General features: G+C 44.5%; 1 protein-coding gene and 1 pseudogene across 1 annotated transcript in view; one reads left to right on the top strand and one right to left on the bottom strand.

Annotated features, from left to right (window-relative positions):
- Nucleotides 1–23,395, top strand: part of LOC122240267 (voltage-dependent L-type calcium channel subunit alpha-1C-like) — a 181,758-nt gene that overhangs the window by 142,637 nt on the left and 15,726 nt on the right. The gene's annotated exons all lie outside the window — the stretch shown is intronic.
- Nucleotides 2,356–2,699, bottom strand: LOC102969015 (annotated as a pseudogene).

Genomic DNA, 23,395 nt, shown 5'->3' with positions numbered 1-23,395 from the left:
CTAACTCAATTTTACTTATTAGTGTTCATTTAAATCTTAGCTTATTATATGTTCAATACTACAAGTATTAGAACCATTTTTCTTCAAAAATCAGCCATTTGGATTTTTTCATCAGTTTAGACAAGACTTTCCTCCTCCCTCTTCCTCCAAAAACATTCAGGTAGGTGAGATTTTCCTACATTCAAATCAGTGATTGAATAGGACCAAACTGGAGGATGATTAAATTTGGAACCAGAAGCACCAAACTGAAATGAATTTTATTAATTTCAAAATCTGACATTTTTGAGGACCCTTTAATAGAACCAGGGCTTCTGTAAATAACCACCCAGTGAATCAGTTCCATGCAGAAACAAACCTGTATCTTGAAATGCAACTTTAGATCGTTTTCAAACCAAGCTGCAATTTCATTAGGAAGGTTCCCCTGATTTACATTTTCTGGGTTTAGTAAATTCAATTCAAATTTATTTCCTCCTAAATGAATTTTTACTACCGGAAGGCCCTTGTATGGAAATGATCTTCTATCATTATGTGGTTTGCCTGCCCCTGAGGGTGAGATGGCCTTGATATTGGAGTGGCAGCCAGGGCTTGGAGAGGACTGGAGTTACCTTTCAAGGCTGCGTGTGTGTACACACACACACACACACACACACACACACACGTCTGAAACAGGAGTAAAGGACACGCTCAAGAAGGAAGGTGCTTGTGTTTGTGCTTGCCTTCTTTAGGACAAAATATTCAGATCTGGCCGTTCTGCTGAAAGCATCTTTGAAGGCAGCAGGGGCCAGGACCTGGGGATCTGCCTGCCTGTTTTCCTCCCCACCTGGCTCTCTCCCCACCTGGCTCTCTCCCCACCTCTGCCTCCCCTGGAGAAGTGGCTTCTGAGGAGGTATGCCGCCAGAAGAGCGCCTGATCTCTGTTGAACCAGAGGCCTCCCCTCAGAGGCTATGTGGATGTGTTCCTCAGGCATAAGAATGACTCACCATTTAATGATTCCCTACAACTCCATATACTGTAGGCCCCACACGTGTGGGGGAGTGGTACTCTCAGTGTCGCACAGTGGCATTGAGTTCCTCCATTACCAAACTGTGAAGACTTCAGTTTTAAAAAATAGCAATTGAATCACGTTTGGTAGAAAAGGTAAATTCTGCAGTGTCTTTGATAGAAACTCCTCATTTTCTACCCTGCAGCTCTCAGGTTGCACCAGGGGGAGGAAGTCAGAGGTGGGAGGTGGGAAGGTCAGATGAGGGATCCTGGTATTAAGGGAAGAGGACGGAGGACCTGCCTACTAAGCCCTGTGTCCAGGGTTGCTGTGGCGGGCATTCATTTTGACAAGGCCAACAAGAGGTGACATACAGAGCAGCATATTTATTCCATGTGATTCTTAGTCTTCAAGGTGAGGGATGCATTTTGATGTTCTGTTCATTGTTTTCAATTATATATTATAGTGGATTATCCAAAAATCTTTTCTAAACTTTTCCTGAAGCAAATGTAACCTCTTGTAAGTTAGGTATTAGTTGCGTAAAGTCATTTCTCCTGAAGCTCGTGAGTTTGTCCCTTTTGACCTTCAACAAGTGGCTCCACATTGTTCTATCACTCCATCCTGCCCATCGTCTCCTGAGGGGCTTAGAGGCATGCATCCTCCCGATCCTTTGTGCTCTGACATCTTTGGTGTGGCAGCTCTGTCCTCAGAGACCTCCCCCGAAATCGTAAGATGGCTCTACCCATTTCACACATCCCAGGCAGAAGCAGCAATGTCCAGGCCACAGGAGGCATCTTCCCCTGAGTGTGTCTTAAGAATGAGGACACTTCCCCCAGAAGTGTCCAATACACTCCACCATTTCTCCTGGCCAGGAATTGGTCAAATGTCCCGTTAGCAAGGAGAATGGGATTTCCTGACAGGTTTAGATGAATTAGGACTTACCTCCAACACTGGGATTGTGGTATCACAACCAACCAGAATCTGGGCTTTGCCAGCCAGTGAGCAGGAATGATAGCTTTTAGGCAGGCAGTGATACTGATTTCATCACTGGTCTTCCTGGCAGGGACTTAGAGGGTACCCACCACCTGTTTGTTTATTCATTTTAAGAGTTCAGCTTTAAAAAAAATTTTTAATGCTTATTTATTATTGAAAGACAGGGAGAGACAGAGCATGAGCATGGGAGGAGCAGAGAGAGGGGGAGATACAGAATCTGAAGCAGGCTCCAGGCTCTGAACTGTCAGCACAGAGCCCGATGTGGGGCTTGAATTTACAAAATCCGAAATCATGACCTGAGCTGAAGTCAGACATTTAACCGACTGAACCACCCAGGTGCCCCTAAGAGTTCAGCTTTTTATTGAACATGTTATAAAAGAGGTTTAGTCAGAAAGACCAAAGCCCATGTCATCATCAAACTTCAGATTCTTCTTTCTTTGCTTCTGCCTTCTTCTCAGCTGGGGCAGCAGTGGTAGAGCGGTCAGGGCCTCTGCTGGTGCCGTGCCAGCTGCTGGGACAGGTCCACCAGCCCCTACCATGCAGACAAGGCTCCTGATGTTGACATCGGCCAGAGCCTTTGCAGACAGGCCTGGCCACAAAGGTTTAACACTTAGTAAACCTGCTGCTTTCATGAGGACATTAATCTTATCCTCCATTTCTGTCACCTCATTGTCATGCAGAATGAGGGCGCTGAGTAGATGCAGGTGAGCTCCAAGATGGAGGCCATGGTGTGGGCGCGTGCTAGTCTCAGGGTGAAGTGGGGGACCCACCCCAGCACGGCCTCAGCTTCCTCAGAAGGACTGAACACCTTAGCGGCAGCTGCTGAAAAGTGATACTGACCATTTACGTTTTGCTAGTCTTTTGTCACATGCAAAAATATGTGTTTTTTTTCTCTTTAAGTTGTAATGATTAGAGAAATTATTCAGTGCTGACCTCAGGCCTCTGTTTCTTCTTGCCTGAACTGGACAATGTGGATTTTAGAGTTGGAAGCCCTCTAAGAACATGCAACTCACAAGCACCTGGGTGGCTCAGTCAGTGAAGTGTCCGACTTCAGCTCAGGTCATGATCTTGTGGCTTGTGCTTTTGAACCCCACATTGGGCTCTGTGCTGACAGCTCAGAGCCTGGACCCTGCTTCAGATTCTGTATCTCCTTCTATCTCTGTCCCTCCCCTGCTCACGCTCTGTCTCTCTCTTCTCTCTTTCAAAAATAAACGTTTAAAAAAACCATGCAGCTCAATCTTTCATTTTACAAATAGGGACACTGAGGCTCATGCTGCTAGGGACTTGCCTGGTGGGTGTCTCATAGCTGGTTTAGCTGAGCATGCCTGTGATGGCTTGTCTCTCATTTCATGGTTTTTTTTCTACTTTCACGATGCTCCAACCTCTTTCTGTCTACGTAATCAATGCTATTGTGCACTTTTAAGCTTTTCTCTCTGTTAAAACCTGTGCGAGAACCGAAGAACTAGAGAGCAGTCATTTATAGCTCAGCATGAATATTAGATACTTCATATTTTAAGTCTGCTCTTGAATCATTTAAAGACATTTCAAGCATTTATTAACAGAATGAGAATTATTTGGGGGGTAGGAGACCTTTACTTCTCTTCCCGGTCCTTCAGAATGAAACTGGTACCTTGTCTGCCTTCTTGCTCCTCGAAGGCACAACCATCTCAGGAGCTACAGCAGAGAAGAGAAAGGGACCTTGCTTCATATGAGGAAAGCATCCTGCTGGACACCATCCTTAGACCCTTCATTTAATCTAAAAATGTTTTGTGTGTAAAGTACAAGCTCTGTTGTCTTCTGTAAGCAGAGGGTGAGGTGGGTGAGGTGAGGCTCATGGATAAAGGGCCATAGGTCCTTAGAATGCTCCGGGTCCCAGAGATGAAGACATCTGTCTGACAAAGTCCCCCATGTCTCACAGTCCAAGACAGACTTCTCTTCTCCATAAACAGATGCTTTGTATCTGGAAATCTAAGTGCCTGATCATAGAAGCCTAGGAAGTGGCTGTTGGTGCTACCAGAGTTTTTTTTTTTTTTTTTTTTTTTTCTATGCAGATAAAATCATCATGGGGATCCTATGAAAGGAGTGTGTCAAGTATTTACCTGGAGTATCTCCCCTGGAGTATTTAGAAAATGGCTTGATTTCCACACTGAGTATTGTTTAAAGTGAGACATACATAGTCTTTCCCTTAAAGTGACATGCCTCTGAACTATTAGGTCAGAGACCTAGTTAGGCTATTAGGTCAGAGAAGCAACAGGCTAGTACCAAGAAGGTGGTGTAGGATATTATGTATGCAGTCCTGTCTCTGAGCTGTCCTCCCCCATTGCCACCAAGTGCCATGGTTACTGCCTTGTCTTCTTCCCCTCAGGGTAGCTCTTGCTCAGTGCTGAGGCCATTCTTTGTTAGGGTCTGTGTCACCCACTGCAGGGTGTTTAGAAGCCTTGGCTTTCACCCCCACTTAAGTCCCCACCCAGGTATGGTGACGCCTGGAAGGACCTCTGCTCACCTCGAACCACCTCCTAGGAGGACATAATGCTCCTGGTTGAGAAGGTCCATTCAACACAGAACCAACTAGAAAGTTAGAATTCTGGGGCCTGACTTAGTCATATGTCTAAACCTGTCTCTTCCTCTGTTTTTAGGGCAGTTTTCTGAATCTAGAGAAGGAGGACATTTCTTTCTGCTCACCTGGCTGCTGACATTATAGCTTCAGTCAGCGAACAAATGAAATAAACATTGATTATCACCCCCCCTTCTCTCCACACACCCATGGGGTGTTCACTCATGCATTATGGATACATTTTCACACCAAAGAGATTGCTAAACAGAACCAAAGGGGTAGCGTGGGGTATTGTGACTGGAAGACCTTCACAGCAGGTCTTCTTCTTACCAAATCTCAGGGCCCAGGGCCCCAGGCTCTGTTCTTCAATGCCCAGGCGGGCATGTGACGTCTGCACAACCACCACTTCAAAGTGGGATGCAGGGTTAGGGATGCTTGGCAGTTTCTTGGACATCAGACAGCACTTGCAAAACAAATTTGGTGAGTTATGAATGAATCAGAACCAGACGAGTTAGTTACATTTCTCTCAGAATGCATATTTAAAACTTCTTACACACACACACACACACACACACACACACACACACCAAAGAACATTCATCCCTTCCCAGGGGAGGGGGTGTTGGTCACATGTATTGGAGGGTTTGCAAAGCCAGTGTAGTTTTCCAACCCATGACATATCTGCATTCTCATCCCTTCCCTTTTTCTGGGCACCAGTCTTCCTGGTAGGAGGTTATCCATTTGGGCCCCTTTAAAGGACTGGGTGAAACCAGGTGACAGCCTTCTGCAAATTCAACTGGGAAACCTCTGTATGTAGAAGTTCAAGGTAGCCTCCCACCACCACCCTGAGAGGCTGGGTTCTCACAGTTCCGACATGGAGATAGACTTGTGGAGGCGGGGTTTGGGAGGTGGCATGTCGTGGTGCTTACAAGGAGGAAGCCGACAACCCAGAGGTGCTCACTCTTAATTTGGCTTTCTCTTTCTTATCCTTCTATTTAGGTCTCATTAAATGTCACTTCATTTGACAAGTCTTCCCTAAGCTCCTATTCTAAATCCTCTTTCCTGTTATAACCTTTTATCTTGCCCTGTATTGCCCTTTTATCTTGCTCTTGTCTCTTGTAGAACTTAAAACAATTTGTAATTACATTTATTTGTATGATTGTTGATCACCCCAGTAGATCATAAGCTGGGTGAGGTTGAGAACTTTATTTATCTTCTCGCCATTGTCATATCCCCAGTTCTTAGCCCATTGCTGGCATGTAAGAAATAGTTGTCAGACGAGTAAATGGTGATGGTAGACTCCTCTTGGGTTGATGTTTTTGAATAAGGGGGGAGGCAGAGGGTCTGGTGTACATGGTCTGTGTTGGGGATTAACCTTGATTTGGGGGTACTCAGGGAGGCACGAGGGCGAGTTGGGCAAACCTGGGGCTGTTCCATGTAAATTGAGTCTGAGCCTCCTGGTAGTCTACTTGAGATTTGGTGCTTCCACTGGAGCTCCATGAGACGTAAAATCCAAACCTTGGGATGACATCCAGAGGGAAGAAGGCCAGTTGACAACTTATATAATGTAGATTGGTGATTTCAGAAGCACAGGGCGGTGTTTTAAAAAATAAAATAAGACACTAAGGGTTGGGGAAATGGCAGAACATGGGAGTTGAGTCTGCTTCTGACCTGGGAGGAGGTGCTATGCAATGGTGGAAAGAGCTCAGACTTTGGAGTTAAGCCAGCATTTGATTCTAGATTTCACCACCGACTAGTTGTGTGGCTCTTAGCCAAGTTGTTTATCTAGTCTGTGTGAAACTTGGTATTTTTATCTGTAAAATGGGCCTAGTGATAGCTCCCGTTCTGCATTGTCATGAATATAGAGATGACATGTATGTCTACCTCACACTTTGTGTCCAGTGAGTGTTGATTCTTAGTTCTTTTTCTCTTTTGAAGAGTCAACATGGAAGATTTAAGATTTCTCCTTCTCTCCAACCTAATCTCGTCCCATTTATTTAGTCATTTACCAGTCCTTAGGTATATAGTGCTCACATGCAATGTACTCATCATTGTGTTAAGGGTGGTAAAGATTCAGAAGAAATGCAGGTTTCTCCTGCAGAATGTCTCCCATGTTAACATATTCCTAGGAGAATATATTTTAGTTTTCAATAGTCCTGTTTCATATTTTATACACAGCTCTGAATAAAATGATTTTTCAGTTGATATTTATACAGGAAATATATCACCCAAACTCATTGTACATTTTGAAGAAAAGTCTCCAATTATGTTTCTAATACAACTGGTAGAGCATGAGAAACAATTGTAGGTGATTTGTAGAGCCCACAGAGTGTCAGTAAAGGAGATGTGCTTTGGGGATATTTTGGGGGCTAAGAAAGACCATGTGACTACACTAAAGGAACATTCATCCTCTTCTCAGGGGAGGAGTCTTGGTCACATATATGTGTTGGAGGATTTGCAAAGCCAATGTAATAAATAGTGAGGTAGACCAGACTGCTTTTCCAACCCATAATACATCTGCAACACACTCTTCCCCTTTTCCTGACCGCCAACCTTCCTAGAAGGAGGTCATCCATTTGGGCCCTTTTCAAGGTCTGGGAGAAACCAGGTGACAGGCCTCTGCACATTCAACTGAGAGATCAGGAAGTGCTATTTTAAACACTTTACATCCTAATGTGATAGTTTATATGATAGTTATGTGCTGTACTTTGCTTACATTTTAGGAAATACATTATAATATATTTTGGTTTGGGGTTGATGTAATGCAACACATTATAATTTTTCCTACTTAAAATAATGGGAAATAGGTTAGCATTTCCCACTGAACATACGATTTTCAGAAACAGATTACCAAAATGTGCTTTTTTCCACGTGGTCCTTATCTTCAAAGAATGTATAGTCTAGTTGGGGTGATAACACAAACAACAAGAATTGAACTTTCTTATAAGGAACATAACATAAGATGAAATACAGTTCAATTAGGTGTTGGGGTATGCATTATGGTCTGTTGATTTCATAGGGATTAGAAAAAGCAGAATCACTTGGGTGGGGCGGGGGGGGGGAATTCCAGAGAGGTTTCATGGAGGGGACTATACCTGCAGGGACTTTAAGAATGGCAAGGCCTGGTTAGGATGGAAATCAACTTACAAGCCATGGCTGTTTGAATGTCAGGCTTGAGAAGTTTCTTCCAGTGAACATTCCTTAAATACCTATAATGCACCAAGTACTGTGTTAAGTATGACGTGATAAGGCAGAAAACATAAAACATTGTATTATACCTGCCTCAAATCTCTTCATGTCTAAGAGTAATCAGAAGACATGTACATTGAAAACACACAACATAATTCAAATGAAAAAGTTACAACATGCTGAAAGAGAGGGATAGTGACAAGAGGGGAGATGACATACACCTGAGAAGTCACCATGGCTTTGGCTAGGATAGCTATGTTAGCTGAGATGGTCTTAAGGGAAGACCATGACTAGGGCTGCACATGTTATTAACAACTGGTCCTGCAGCACTCATCAGAATGGATACCACTGGCCAGGAGGGCTGGTGTAGGGTTCTGGAGCCTTCTGTCCTGCCTGGCATAAACCCTCTATTTAGTGGGTTCAAGGGAGGATCCAGGGGACCTGAGGAAGGGGGCCTGGGTGGTACAGGGAATTTGGGAAACTCAGGGAAATGGCCATTTACCGACCAATATGAAAGTGTCTTAATATGTAATGATCAGTTTGTACTTATCATACCTAGTAGCTGAAGATTAGACCAAATTAGAACCCCTGGGGTGAGTAAACCAATGAAGTCAGGTTATCTAACTTCTTCTCACCCCACCCCAGAACAACGTGTTTACCCCGTAACAAATGCCTTGTTTTTTGGTTTGGTTTGGTTTGGTTTGAGGTTCCACCTGGTTTAACCTGAGGATCTAACTTAGGGCCTGAGTACCTGCCCCCCCGCCCCCACCAATAGAAATAATGGAGAAACGTGGTTCCTTTTCTAACTACTCTGAGCGTTTGAGTTAACTCTAATCCAAGGGCACCCACCCCCTGGCCCCTTCCTCAGATCCCTGGACATCCCCTGCACCCAGTAAATAGAAGATCTATGTCTAGCAGGGCAGAGGGCTCCAGAGCCCCGGGCCAGCTCTCCTGGCTGGTGGTGTCCATTCTGAAAGGTGGGTGATTTTTAAATATTACTCCCTGGCCCTCATGCCTTCCAGTAAGAAGCAATGAATCATACTATACCTCACTAAAGTCTTGGTTTGGGGTGATGTGTTTATTGTTAGAACTGTTTTCATAAAAACAATAATCAAACACCTTTAAAAATTTTGTAAGCATCCACTTTATATATCAATATGGTTTAAAAAAAAAACAAATACCACAGTCCTCATGAACAAACAAACAAGACAGTTGGTTGTAATAATAAGGAATTCACTGGGAGGAGTCATCATGTGCCTGATATTTGATGGCTCTGGGAAGACAAATGGTGTTCCATCTGTGTGCATACTTGTATTCAAGAGAAAGAGACACAGAGAGTGAGACAGAGACAGAGAGACGTGTGTCTGTGCCGCTCTGTATTTTGGGCAGTGTTTCATAAGATTCTTAACTGGCTTGTACCACCATACAGTGTTCTATTAGCAATTGTTTGGCCAAGAATAAAGAATTCCTAATTATATTTTAGAAATACAGTTTAAGGAGCTGAAGTTTAAAATAACTGTCTTGAGCTTCAGAAAATTCATCTCTGGAAACCATCCAGGGAAGGATATTTGTACTTTCCAAGGGGGTGGAGGGGGGTCTGGTGGGGCAAAGAGCAAGTCAGATTTTTCTTACATTTCAGGCAGTGGCTTCCTGAAAGGTTACTCATACATTTCTTTAAAACACTAATTGCTTGCTTTCTCAAGAGCCAAGACGCATCCAGTCCTCCAACCAAATTCTCACCTAAAATCAGAAGGCTTAAAATCCAGTTATTTTAAGTGCTGCGTACTCTTAAAAATATGTGTCTGGTTATGTTGTATATAAGCAGCTCATATCAGAGATGCAGCAAGTCAAGCTGTATAAAATTTAGTAACACATGCCAGAGAGGAGACAGAGGGAGAAGAGAGAGGGGAGAGAGAGAGAGAGAGAGAAAGAGAGAGAGAGAGAGAGAGTGTGTAGAGAGGGGCGGGAGGGGGGGGGAGACTGACTGATATCCTACCATTTCCTCCAGGAGAGGCTCGCATTTTACTTTCAACCCGTTTCTAAAAATGGTAAATGCACAGTAAGAAAACAAGTTTATCTGTTGCAGGAAGGAAGGAAGGGCAGGGAGAGGAATCTAATCTTCAACTTGGTGTGATTTTATTTTTATCCAACTGCTTTTGCAACCGAACATCTGGGGGGAGCGGCTAGTGCAGAGTTGGGGTCTCCCTAGGTTTCAACAGCTTCATTAGGGTCATCATTCGAGATTCATTTCACCAGGACCATGGTGCAAAATATGAAGTCTTTGCAAAGACGGGAGTTGGGGGTGGGGTAGGACGAAGTAGGGACGTTCGCAAGAGTGTACCAAGTGAAATGGTGATGGTATTGCTCATAATGACAGCTTTAGGATTTCTGCTGTCTACCCTTGAGGGCTTCAGGTAGCTTGTGTTGTTTCCCTTTCCGGTGAGGAAGCCCAGGATTGGTGGGAGTGCCTCGATTCTGAAGTCCAGGGTAATGATCGAGATCTAGTTAATTCAAGGTTAGAGGTGGATTTCAACCCAGTTCTTGCAGGGCTGGCAATGACATTTGGCTCTAGTGCAAATGACCTCAAAGGCAGTAACAGGCAAGTGTGATCCCCGTTAGGCTTGTGGTGGCTCAGAGAACTGGGCCCAAGTTTCTAAACTGGGAAGCATGCCAGTAATGCAAGTGTATTAGGGGAAAGAGCATTAGGTTAATTTTTTTATTCGTTGATTCAGTGACTCGATGTCTATTTCTTGGTCACCTATGAGGTGCCCAGTGCAATGCCACACGCTGTACTCAGGGTGCAGTGAAGCCGGCTGCTGTGTCACCGCCATCTCTTCAATAACTCCTCTCCATTGGAATCTGTGGCTATAACTGGGTATTTTATGCCATAGAGAAGGAGGAAAGGATGTGGATGGGTAATGAGGACAAGCTGGGATTTTATGTGTCAAGATGGTTGTGTAGTGATGGTAAGAGCTGTCTCTTGGGTCCCTTTTAGCAGAAAGGAACATAAAGCTTTCAAAAGAACCCTATTTTCCAGTTAGTGTCAGGACTGACTTTTCCATTTGTTTTGTGGTCAAGTGAAGGCCCTGCTGAAAACCCAGGGGTCCAGGTGGACATTGGCATGCAGGGGCCCTCAGCTTCAGCTCTGGGAACAATAAATCAGGCAGATCTTGCTGAATAAGGAGCCCTCTCCAGGCTGTGATGTCAGAGACACATATCACTTGGAATTCTGCAGTTAATGGACTGCTATCCCACTTCCTTACACTTGTAGAAATCATGCTCCAGTAGCATTGTTGGACTCGTCTGGGTTGTGCCTGGTTGTGCCTGTGTCATATCAGGCATTGTGAATACACGGCCCCTCTAGTAAAAGTCTGGGGTGTCTGACTTTGGAAGAGAAGGAATGTGTCCATGAACTTTAGCTTGTCTAGAAACAATGCTAAAAGCAGATTTGATGGCTACTGTTGCTGTCTTTTTGTAAGAATATGAACCGCTGTGGAGTCTTGTTGAAATACAGCAGTCATGTGCATCTCTATAACTTATTCAGTAGGACCCTACCTGCTGATTCTCATTCTCTCAAGAGCATAAATTAAGTCATACAGCTCTGGCCTTGCTGGGAGGTTGGGATGGGGAGTGGGATGATCAATGGGGCTTGCTCTCAAATCCCCAGTTGTTCTGCTCCTACTTTTCCTTGTCATTCTCTCTGTTTACATTATTTGCACAAGCTTGGGGGACCAGAGGCAAGAACTGGCATTTGGATTAATGGCTAGATACTCCAGAACAGTCAAAGAACCAAGAAATAATGTTCATGTTCTGTTCTGGGTTATATATTTTTATGGGCTGATGGCAAAAGAAATAATAATTTTAGTTTCTTAAGTATGCACTTCTTGCACTAATATTAAAATTAGCTGCTGTTTGCATTTGCTGAGTGCATATTAACCATGGTAGAGGGAGAGTGTGGTGAGTCAAGGGTGAGTCTGTTGGAAGGAAAGAAACCACGAATTCCACTATTGCTTCTGGCTTCACTTAAAGTAGAGATTCAAATTAGCACATACTATCTGAATTAAATAAATCATACTGTAAAGAAATTAGATGGGTGTACATTTGAGGAAACTTTATTATAATGACTTATAAAGGAAATTATTGCCAACAAAATTTTGGGTTTTAATTTATCTGATCTGCTTAAAGCATGACACACCTGTCTGTGATAAATCAATTTTTTGAAAATAGAGACCTGGATAGAGAGTAGTACTTAGCTCTTAAAATACAGAGCTTAGAATTGTAGAAAGAGAGGTATTTTATCTAGGTCAAGTATTATTACCGTTGATATCTTCGCCGTTTACCCAGAATGCTGTCTCTGCCGTGTGTTTGAGGCAGCACCCAGCTCCTTCCCAGCTCCCTCTTTCCCCTGGTGTGTCTGTTGTGTGCTGGCTGTGTGTCTGGGACAACCGCAGGTGCTAAGGTTATGAGGGTAAGTGGTTAGATGTGATTTCTGCCTTTGTGCAGCTTAGGGTCTGATGGGAGAAATGAACAAAGGAAACAGATAACCACTGGACACGTGTATTTTCTCTTCTGATATCAGAGTCAGCCCGGAAGACCCTGAAAATAATTTCACTGCCTGTCCCTTGGAGATGTTTATAAATTGCTCAATGATTTTTATCATTATGCTCTTTTACCTTTTAGAATTAGTATCATGATGGCTCTTCTGGTGGTATCACAGTTCTAAAGGAAACTGTGAACCACTCATGCTGCCCAGCCCAGGCTCCTGACTTCCATAGTCACCTCTGGGGCTGAGGCTTGGCTAAGTAGTTTCCAAGAGAAAAGTGGTCAGTTAGGACAGGGCACCTGCCTCTTCCTGTTCCTTCTGAGCCAAGGAGTGGGATAAGTATCTGACAGCCTGGAGTGGGCCCAGCTTCAGTCTGGAGTCAAGGCTGACCACCTAAGTGGGGAAAATGCCTCCTGGCTTTTGCACTGCTGCTCTCTCTCCGGTGCCGCTTGTTAGCCAGCCTTCAGGTTTTAGCCCTCACCTGTTTTTAGGAGGCCCCCTCCTGCCGCCTCAGAGGGGAGCTCCTTGCCCTTGGTGCTGGGCTGGGAGCAGCAGTGGGGGCTGGCTGGGGAGAAGGGCTGGGCTGAGGCGGAGGCGAGATTATTGCCTGTTACACATGGACATCTAGACGGGGGAAGAAACATAACGGCTTTATTTTTAGGCTTTGCTAATTCTCACTCTTCTCCTAGTTCGCTGCTACCTGGCAACAGCTTATTGTCATGGCAACGCCAATGTTAATGAGTGAAGCTCTCTGTGTGTCTGTTTTACCCAGTGCTCCGTGACAGACAGTCTGTGGAGCTATCTTTCTGGCCATCGGAGGCTAAACGCTAGACTCCCTTCTCTTCCGAAGGCCTCCCAGGCCCTGTCCGTGAAGGAGAGGAATGGAGGCAGCTGCCGAGGGATTTCTGGTTTTGCTTACACATTCCTAACGTATTCTGTGTTTACAGATGGGCCTGCCGGCTTCACACACTGCCCCTCCCCCGCCTGGGCCACCCCCTCTCGACATGTTTCACTGGCAGCCATGAGCTTTTGAACAATAACCAGTTTTCTCATGTTCCAGGCACCTCGGGATTTTTATGCAGGTTTTCTGGCACCTTCTCTGCACTTGGTCAGCAAAGCTCTGAATCCTGGGTCCTGAAGAGGGGAGAGGTGTTTGCAGGTCTCAGAGGGAACCTAGGGCTTACATCTGTGAGTGATAGCCTGCATCCCCCTGCCCTCAGACTGAGAAGCAGTAATGCCACCATACAGTGTTGTCTTGGTTTCCCTGACATCTGTTGATAGAGGTTGCCATCTATGGCCTTGCAATCATATGTGAGGGAGAGCAGCAGAACCAGCAGCCTCTTCGTGCCTCAGTTTTTCCATCTCTAGGCTGCGCCCATCTGAAACCTTGACAGTCCTCCATGTTAGCCTGCTGAGCAGTGATGCATGTAAAGTGTTCTGGGTTCCCCTCACCAGTCCTATCATGTATGTGGCTTCCAGAACCTCTCTGTGCCTCAGTTCCCCCACTCATAAATTAAGGAGAGTAATCAGGTAAATATGGGTCAAATTGCTTAAGCAGTGTCTGGCATAAAATAATGGTTCAATCAATATTAGTTATTACTGTGTCTGGGCATTATTTACTCCACACACCAATCTTGTGAAATAAGTACTGTTCATATTCTCAGATTGCAAAGAAGGAAACTGAGGTATGGAGAGGTGGAACAACTGCCTCGGGGTGACTGGAAGTGAGAGACTTCAGGTGGGAGGCTTGGGCCACTGAGCTTGAAGGGGCTTACCCTCCATGCCCCTCAGGGTTGCAGTCCTCACAGCTATGGAGAGCTGCTCCCTTCTCCTAAGGGTGGCCTTGGGGCCTCGTGAATGTGCATGAGCACTTTGCAGTCCTTGGATAGAAGGTGCTATGTGAACCAGAGAGTTACGAACTTTCACCAGTGTCATCTCCAGGGAGGTGGCTCTTAGTTGTTTTGTATGGCTTATCTTGAGGTTGGCACTGCAAGGCTCTGTAATAAGCGATGGAATCAGGATGCTTGGAGACCCCTCCCCATGGCCCCAGACTGTTCTCAGGACACAGGGTCCTTGGCAACTGTCTCTCCATTGAGCTGTGAAGCACATCACCACTCATGTACTCCCACTAGCTCATCCAAAGTTTTCAGCTCCTTGCACAGCTTTATTTTTTCCCCAAACTTCTTGTAAGTAAATTATTCTATGTATTTTTTAAAAAATAGCAGATTCACACAGTACAAAATAAAGAATACATGAAAGGGTATGCTGTGAAAAGTCTCTCTTCTTCTTTGCTCCTCACCTCCAGGGCCTGTCCTGGTAGGAGACCTACACATCAGAGAACATATACACGTATATTGTTTTCTCATTCGCCCCTGATGTGAACACTTATACATTCTGTCCTGCATTGCTTTTTTTCCCACCTAACTGTACCTGGAAAATTGCTCCTAATCAGTACACAATTAATGAGAAGTGGTCTCAATCATTTTCAACAGACAACTCAAAAATTTTATTGGGTTTTATTCTAGGTCAATAAATTTGTGAATAATTGTGATGAAAACTTAAGAAAGCCTAAACACCAGCAATAAGTTAATAGAAACAGTTTTCTATTATTGAGTATCACCAGGATAATAATACCAGGATTCTTTTTAATCCCTTAGCCATTTTTTAACCTGTGTAAAGCTGAAATCCAAAGTTGCAGAGCTAAAAATGAGCCTGAGTCTGTCTGCTTCCACATCCCTGTGCCCTTTCTGTCACACTGTTCTCCTTTTCTTATGTAAATATGCTCAAAAATGGATCTCAGCCACAGGCCTGGGCCACAGGAGCTAGCTTCCTCAGGGTGACCAGTGTACTTTTTTTGTTTTTAATGTTTTTATTTATTTTTGAGAGAGACCGAGACAGAATATGAGTGGGTTAGGGGCAGAGAGAGAGGGAGACACAGAATCCGAAGCAGGCTCCAGGCTCCGAGCTGTCAGCACAGAGCCTGATGCGGGGCTGGAACTCATGGACCTCGAGATCGTGACCTGAGCCGAAGTCGGACGCTTAACCGACTGAACCACCCAGGTGCCCCGTGACCAGTGTACTTTAATTTAGTGATGGCATTGCTGAATAGTCCTCCCGCCCACCCGCCTTTCCTCCTCCTGCAGGCCCGGCCGTAATCCATAGGCAGACACTCCTGATTGGCAAACATAATTTATTGATGCATGAGGTTCATTTGAACTCCATCTCTTCTCTTCTGTGCTTCTGTTTCTTTACCTGTAAATTGTGCAGAACTGTCTCACCCCTGCCTAAAAAAGATACTGAAGAGGTGATCAAAATAATGTTAAGTGTCTCCCCTCCTCTCTCCTTCTGATGTTGCAGAGGGGTGTCCTCTGGGTCTGGGCTTAAGCACCTTGTGAGTGGGAAGTCAGGAGGAAGGGGGCATGAAAACCTGGAGGCAACTTGGGAGTGTGTAAGTGCTGATGCTTAGTACGTGCTCCGCAAGGACCGGCTGCACAAGATAACCAGATCCACATGTGGCTGTGTATTTTGGGTTCACTGGTCAGAGATATGTCAGAGACATGCCTGTCTGAGGTCCCTGGCTTCAGCGTTCATCTGCTATTTGGAGGTGTCCTGTTGTATTATTCAGGGCTTCAGTCTTCATTTTCCTTACCCCTCACACTGCCTCTCCCTTCCTTTCTGTGAGCTTGCTCACTTCTTAGGATAGGTTCTGGTCATCTATCGTGGTGCTGAGTTCTCTGCTAACCTTATTGCTCATGACTTTGTGGGACTGGCATCGCTGAGAGGGCACAGACAAGTTCAGAGCTGGGCTTGCTCACCCCAGCCACACCCAAGCAGGTCCTGTCCCCTGGGTAGAGTGCCCTCTTCCTGCTTTCTAGGCCTGGCTACATCATGTCCATTCCCCTCTCCCTCCACTGGGGCTACCCCACACTCTGTGGACTCTCTGCAGCTCCCTGGACTCCTCCAGCTCACCCTCTCTTCTCTCCTTTGAACTCCTGCTGTGGGTCCTGGCCTCCAGCACAGCTTGGCATTCTGTTACATTAACATTTCATGTGGATGGAGAACTAGTCCTTGGGAACATGAAGCTGCTGCTGTGACTGTAGCATGGATGTCTTCCAATATCCTGTTTGGAGGGCTCTCCCCAAAAAGGCAGAGGAGCCCCAAGGTGAGGTGAAGGGCCTTAGAGCCCCAGGTCTGCCTACTGAGAGAGGAGAGCCCTGTGGGAGAGAGCGAAGAGAGAGACTGTCCCAGAGTATGTCCTGCTGCGGCCACTTGCATGTCCACCTTTGCTTGTGAAGCTTCTGACAGAGATGTTTAGAACTCAACTTGTTGATGAAGTCACGATGCTCCCCTTTTAGCGACACCCTCTGTTGTCAAGAACTTGGAGATCAGAGAGCACAGCAGCAGAGAGATGCATTCTGGAGTGCTGGTTACAGAGGGGGAATGATCAAATATAGAACTGGACAAAGCCACACTGACTGTCCTCAGGACACACCAAAGGAAGTACCTGGGAGTCCTGGGTTAGAATGGGGGAGGCCGGGACCTGGGGGTGTTTTAGGGTCAGAGGAATGTGAGCATGACCCAGGTCCTCTGTCTCCTCCAGTGAGTCCAGGGAGCCAGCCTCCTCTGCAGCCTCCTTCCAAGCCTGGAGAGTAGAGGTCTCTCTCTCTCTCTCTCTCTCTCTCTCTCTCTCTCTCTCTTTCTCTCTCTCTCTTCCTGCCCTTGCTGCCTTAAAAGGACTAGATTATAATTTCCTTAAGGACTGAGTAGGCCCAGAAATACCTTCTTACCTGCTTATTCATATTAACATTCCTGCCAAGAAAGAGGCAGGTTCTTATTGCACAATTAGAGATAAAAGGTTTGCACTGGAGGAGGCAGTGCTCTGCAGTGAGCATTTCTCATTCAGACATAATCAGGCAAACACCTAGGGTAGTTGACTAGCCAGTAAACCCTTTTTACTTTTGATGGGAGAAAAGGTGTTATTTACAGGGTAGACATTTTGTAAATAAAGAGAAGGGGCCCCCAAAGAAGAGAGAAGAGAGTTAATAGCAGTGATTCTCACCCCTGCAGAATAATAGGGGAGAGGGAAGGTTTATTTTTTTTTTTTTAATTTTTTTTAATTTTTTTTATTTTTTAATATATGAAATTTACTGTCAAATTGGTTTCCATACAACACCCAGTGCTCATCCCAAAAGGTGCCCTCCTCAATACCCATCACCCACCCTGCCCTCCCTCCCACCCCCCATCAACCCTCAGTTTGTTCTCAGTTTTTAACAGTCTCTAATGCTTTGGCTCTGGGAGAGGGAAGGTTTAAAAAAATCTAATTTGTCTTCCTCAACTCAGAGATTGGGATTCAGATGTCTTCAGTTGGGCCTGGACATCAGTATTTTTATAAAGTCTTTTTTTACAGTTTATATATTTTTGAAAGAGAAAGAGAGCATGAGCAGGGAGGGGCAGAGAGAGGGAGACACAAAATCTGAAGCAGGCTCCAGGCTGTCAGCACTGAGCTTGATGCAGGGCTTGAACCCACGAACCATTGAGATCATGACCTGAAGTCAGACGCTTAACTGAATGAGCCACCCAGGTGCTCCTGGACATCAGTGTTTTTAAAAAGCACCCCCGGGTGATTCTAATGTACAGCCAAGGTTGAAAACCATTGGTTTAAAAGTGTTTAAAGATAGAAGGCAAAACGTGCAGACCCCAGCATAGAATTTGCTCCATTTCCCAGGCTAGGACCCACAGAAGACATACCCTGATTTTAATGGACAGTGGCACATTCCGAAAAAAATACTTCAGGATTTTAAGAAGCTTGGGTGTTTCTAAAAAACTATTTGTACATCTATGTTTTGTGGCAACGTTATTCACAATAGTCAAAAGTTGAAACAACCCAAGTGTCCACGAACAATTGAATGGATAAACAAAATGAGGTGTGCACCTGCGATACAAAAGAAGGAGATTCTGACATGCTATAGCATGAATGGACCTTGAAGACATTACACGAGGTGAAATAAGCCCAGACACAGAAGGACAAATACTTATGTGAAGGACCTAGGAGAAGCAAATTCACAGAGACAGGAAGTAGAACAGTGGTTTTCAGGGGCTGGGGAGGGAAACTGGGCAGTTATTGTTTAATGGGTATTGGGTTTCTGTTTTGCTAGATGAAAAGTTTTCTAGAGATGGATGGTGGTAGTGACAGTTGCATAGTAATGTGAACATGTTTTAATGGTTCTGAACTGTACACTTGGGAATGGTTAAATGTGTGTGGGGGGGGCACCTGGGTGGCTCAGTCCGTTAAGCATCTGACTCTTGGTTTTGACTGAAGTCATGATCTCATGGTTTGTGAATTCGAGCACCACATCAGGCTCTGTGCTGATGGTGCGGAGCCTGCTTGGGATTCTCTCTCTCACCCTCTCTCTCTGCCCCTCCTGCTCTCTCTCTCTCTCTCTCTTTCTCTCTCTCAAAATAAATAAATTAAAAAAATTAAAAAGAGAAATGGTCAAGATGCTAAATTTTATGTGTATTTTACCACAGTTTAAAAATTTTAATTTCAGATTAAATTAAATTAGTTCTTAAAAATAAGAACTGTTTAATATTTTGGAAAAACAGAAATTTATAAAGAAGAAAATTTTAAAATCACCACTTGGTACTTTGATGTGTTCTTTTTCCTACATGTGCGTAAATGGGCATGTGCGCACGCGCACACACACACACACACACACACACACACTTTGGATGCTACTTGATAGATGCTTTGCAACTTGTGTTTTCATTTGGACTTGCTCTGATTTATCACACGCTTATTAGAGATGGCTCCGTTTTGGAGGAGGGCTAAGTGAGGCAACACAGCACAGTCAGGTCTGGAGTTGAAAATGGACTGTATTCACATTGCAGTTGTGACATTCAGGATCTTGGTGATCTTGGGCCTAATTGTGAGCCACAGTTCCTTGTTTGAGGGCTGTTTCGGGAATTAAAGAGATGCCAAGTACTCTCTCAGGCCCCTGGGAAGAGGGAAGGATCACTGTAAGCCTCCACTGATGACACACTTGTTAGAGGCATCTACTTGGTACTTGTCTTCCTCTAAACTTCCCAGATGGGGATGGGAAAGCCTTCACCAGAGATTTAGGAAATCACTGTGGCTGCCGCCTGGTGCTGTGACCCTGGGAGCATCATGTCCTTTCTGGGTCTAGTTGCTGCATCTGTAAAGTGAGCACGTTGATTTTTGGCTCTCAAGGTTCCCCTCACTCCACCTGTTCTGACAGCCTTTGCTCCCCCATAACCTTTGAGTTCCTGATGCACAGCCCTCAGTTGGTATGCAGTAATGTTTATCCACTGTGAGATTCCCAGTCTGCTTGGTTCTCCTGATGTTGTGTTAGGGTAAACATCAACAATGTACAATGACATGCAACAGCATTCCAGATGGGAGCCACTCCCTCCATCAAGGGCAGACTGCTTCATGGCAAATTCATTTGCTTTTTCTAGGAAGTTAAATTTCCAGTGGTGCAGTATTGTGGTCATGAGGAGCCTGGAGAGGCTCTGCTGGGAAGAGAGGTATGTTTTCCCCTAAAGACAGGGCCTGAGGGCAGAGGGCCAAACTGCCCCCTTTATGACTTCTAAAGCTCTTGAACAAGGGCAGAGGAAACAGATGGATTGTCAAGACTGTGGAAAGAAGTTCTAAGTCCAGCTCAGAGCTGAGCACATCTCCCAGCTGCCAAATGGAAGGTCTCTATGTGGCAATGCTGGGAAGGAAAATTGAGTTAGGCTGACTTGCTCCAAATAAAATGCTATATTTAATTTCACTCTGGGAAACATTTGATGTCCGGGCTACTGCAATATGTGAAATATATTTAAGAAGATCTGTTTTGTTACAACAGAAAAAAAAAAAAAAAGGAGGGCAGAGAGGTCCTATATCAGCTATAGGTTGAACATACAGGAATCTGGTCATTTCAATTTGTTTTTTAATCCTCCAGCGGCTACTGACCATAGGTTGACTAGTCAGTATCTAGCAACCTGAACATCGTTGTATGAGTTGTATATGTCTCAATATTTCAGTCTGGGAAATGCCTTTCAAGTAGAACAAGACACTCAGTATGGGAGGGAAGCTGTCAGTCTTAAAACTGGTGATGTGCATTTGTGTGCTTGACATATGGGAGGAAAGGTTGAGTTTAAACCTGTGCCAGATTGAACCAATCCTACAAATATGTGTCTATTTGTTTTAAAAGTCAGTCTGGTGGAATCTTGTTTCTAAAATTGCTGTGCCGTGCATGCCCTTTGTGATTGCCAGGAGCACTGTGGTTTTGGACACTTCTCCTCTAGAAGAGTGCCCTTGTGCCTTGGTGGGCTATGCAGAGAATTCGAGAAAGAGCCCACAGAACTACTTTACTTTCCACATTGTCCCTGTCCCTGTTTCCATGTGCCTCTGGCCTCACTCTACTTTTCTTTTTTAGTGTGATGTCAGAAGAAGCTGCTCTCCCTCATCTGCCCTCATTTGATGTCCGCTCAGAGGGCCTAGCTGAGGCAGAGAGACCAACAAACAATGCTTCTTACTCAATTCAGGAAACTCCTGTCTTGCATTTTATCTGGCCAGCTAGGAACTAAGCATTTTGTTGTTGTTCATTTATTGAAAAAAAATACAGAATCAAGTATTTTCAAGGATTCTGCCACTCTCTAGAGTTGTAAATAGAAGTTGTCAAATACATCTCATGTCCAGTGTTTCCATCAGACTTCTAGAGGGAGAGCTCTGGCCCTTTTCCCTGAAGTTGGCTTGGCTTTATCCCTTCACGATGCTTCGGATTAGAGAGGGAAACTAATCTTTTAAAATGACTGTGAAGGTTTTTCTTTGGGGTACCTGAAACCCTGTAAACATTTTCTTTCACACACACCATGGGCTTTATTGTATCTGAGGCGCTGTCTCAGGCAGGGCCCTGGAAGAGAGAGGAAGCACATGCTGTGTGGCCTGTTGACCCAGGGCCAAAGGGAGCCCAGGAGAATGGCTGTCCTTGAGGAGGACTCTGATGCTGGATAAACTCCAGACATTGACCTGACAGGGGAATCATACAGGGAAAGCTGTTCTCAACTGTAGAAAGGGTTTCTTGCTCTTCAGAGGTGGAAGGAAATGGCTCTTTGCTTCTTGCATCCAGCATTAGCACAAACTTGTGGAAGGGGTGAAGGACTGGGAATCTGGGCACCCTGGTTCTCAAATTGTGCCATGGGCAACTGGGGACATTGTATAAAAAGCACATGCCAGATAGGCATGTGTTGGAATCCTGATGTAATCCATTTGTGATCTCCATGAAGCTGGGTTTCCTGACCTGTACGAGTGGGGATAGCAATGCTTCAGAGAGTCGCCCGGAGGCTCATATGTGGTCACACATGTCAAATGCCAGGTGCAGTGCTGGCTCCCTGGTCGGGGCTCAGCAGTAGGCAATTGGTAAAGCATCGCCTCTGCCCACCCAGGAATTCAGCAGTGCTGATGTGGGTGAGAGTCTCACATGCATGTCCATAGCTGCTATTGTAATCTAGAGATCTAATGTAAACACTTTTTATATTTTTGTTTTTAATAATATGTCAGGTCTTCAAATTGTGAAAAACAGTTGTATTGCCCTATCTATATCTTACTAACCTGGACAATTTAAATATCTCTAGAATATGAGAGAAGACACTTCTGGGTGTTTTCTTATATGTTGTAACTTCTTCTGGTAAATTCCCCCCACCCCCCGCTTTTTTTTTGAGATTAGTTTTAAAGGATGTAGATTTTTATTTTCCAATGCAGAAGGGCCTTGTTCTGATGCCTGCTTAGATTCTGCTAGGTCTGTCTGATGTGAGGTGAGGCATCACAGCCTGAGCTTTGGGGTCTGCCGTTACCCACCAGTCTTGACTTGCTGTTGTTTATGGTATCTCTTGTCTTTTCCCCCCTCTTTTCTGGAAGGCAGTAGGTGGTATGTCTTACATTAGATTTAGCCATCATATTATGCTTGGTTAGGGCAGCACTAAAATGACTCTTCTGTGCATTCATTTACTCAACAAGTATTTACTGAGAATGTATGATTCTCAGGCACACTGAGGGGCATAAGAGTTTACATTTTCTGTACATGTGGGGGGAGGGAAGGGGGAAGAGACAAAATATAGTAGTAGGCAAATCAATAAGAGATCTTAATTAACATGAATAATGTGGTTGGTGCTGTGGACAAGGAATCTAAGAGAAGCAAAGTGATGGGATATCATGATTATAGGGAGGGAGTTATTTTAAGTTGGTGGCCAGGGAAGACCCCTCTGGGGCTAGGATGACAAATAGGAGCTAGGCTTGCTAAGAAAGAGAGAAAGAGCCTTTTGGGAGAGAGAACAGCAAGTGTAAAGGAGGCAGGACAAACTTGGTGTGTGTCAGAAACAGAAGAGCATCCGTAGTAGGAAGCATGACATGTTTTTTATTTTTGAAAGGTTGTCTGCCTAGGCAAATGGATTGGGGGTGGGTGGGCAGTATGAGAGACCAGTTGGGAAGGATGGAGGCTGGTACATTGGGATGAATGGGACATGCTTTGGAGACAGAGCTGCTGGGCAGTGGAAATGGTTACAGTCACTTTGGAGGTGGTTTGTTCAAAGCCTTAAAATCTTCATTCCTTTTGGTTCAAGAATTCTTTAGGCTTTTGCCCTGTGGAAGTAATCAGAAATACACAAAGACTATTTACAAGTATTTCATTGTAGTCTTGCTCATAATAGAGTCAAACCTGAAATAATTGAATTCCCCTCTCTGTTATTCCTCAATTTCTAGAGGACTGGTTGACTATGTTAGGGTGCATCCATGTGATGGAACACCATGTAGCTCTTCAGATGGTGATATGGAGGATATTTAATGGCTTGGGAAGAGGTTGATAGATATATAAATGGAAATATATAGAATGTCATCCATAATATCTCACTTTCATAACACATAAACTCTATTTACATCTCATGTAATTATAGATAGGATGTACTATAACCTGGGAAGTCTAATAGGGTGTACATTACAGTGTTAATGACAAGCCATTTCAGGAAGTGAAATTACAAATCATTCATTTTCTGAATAATTATGATTCTTACCGATGGTCTATGATAAACATTTTGAAATAAAAAATAAGGGTTATTTAAAAAGTGATGGGGGTCTTAC

The sequence above is a fragment of the Panthera tigris genome, chromosome B4 (assembly GCF_018350195.1).
Source record: "Panthera tigris isolate Pti1 chromosome B4, P.tigris_Pti1_mat1.1, whole genome shotgun sequence".
Taxonomy (NCBI): domain Eukaryota; kingdom Metazoa; phylum Chordata; class Mammalia; order Carnivora; family Felidae; genus Panthera; species Panthera tigris.
Note: the sequence above shows the minus strand (reverse complement) of the source record. Positions and strands in the feature narration are given on the sequence as shown.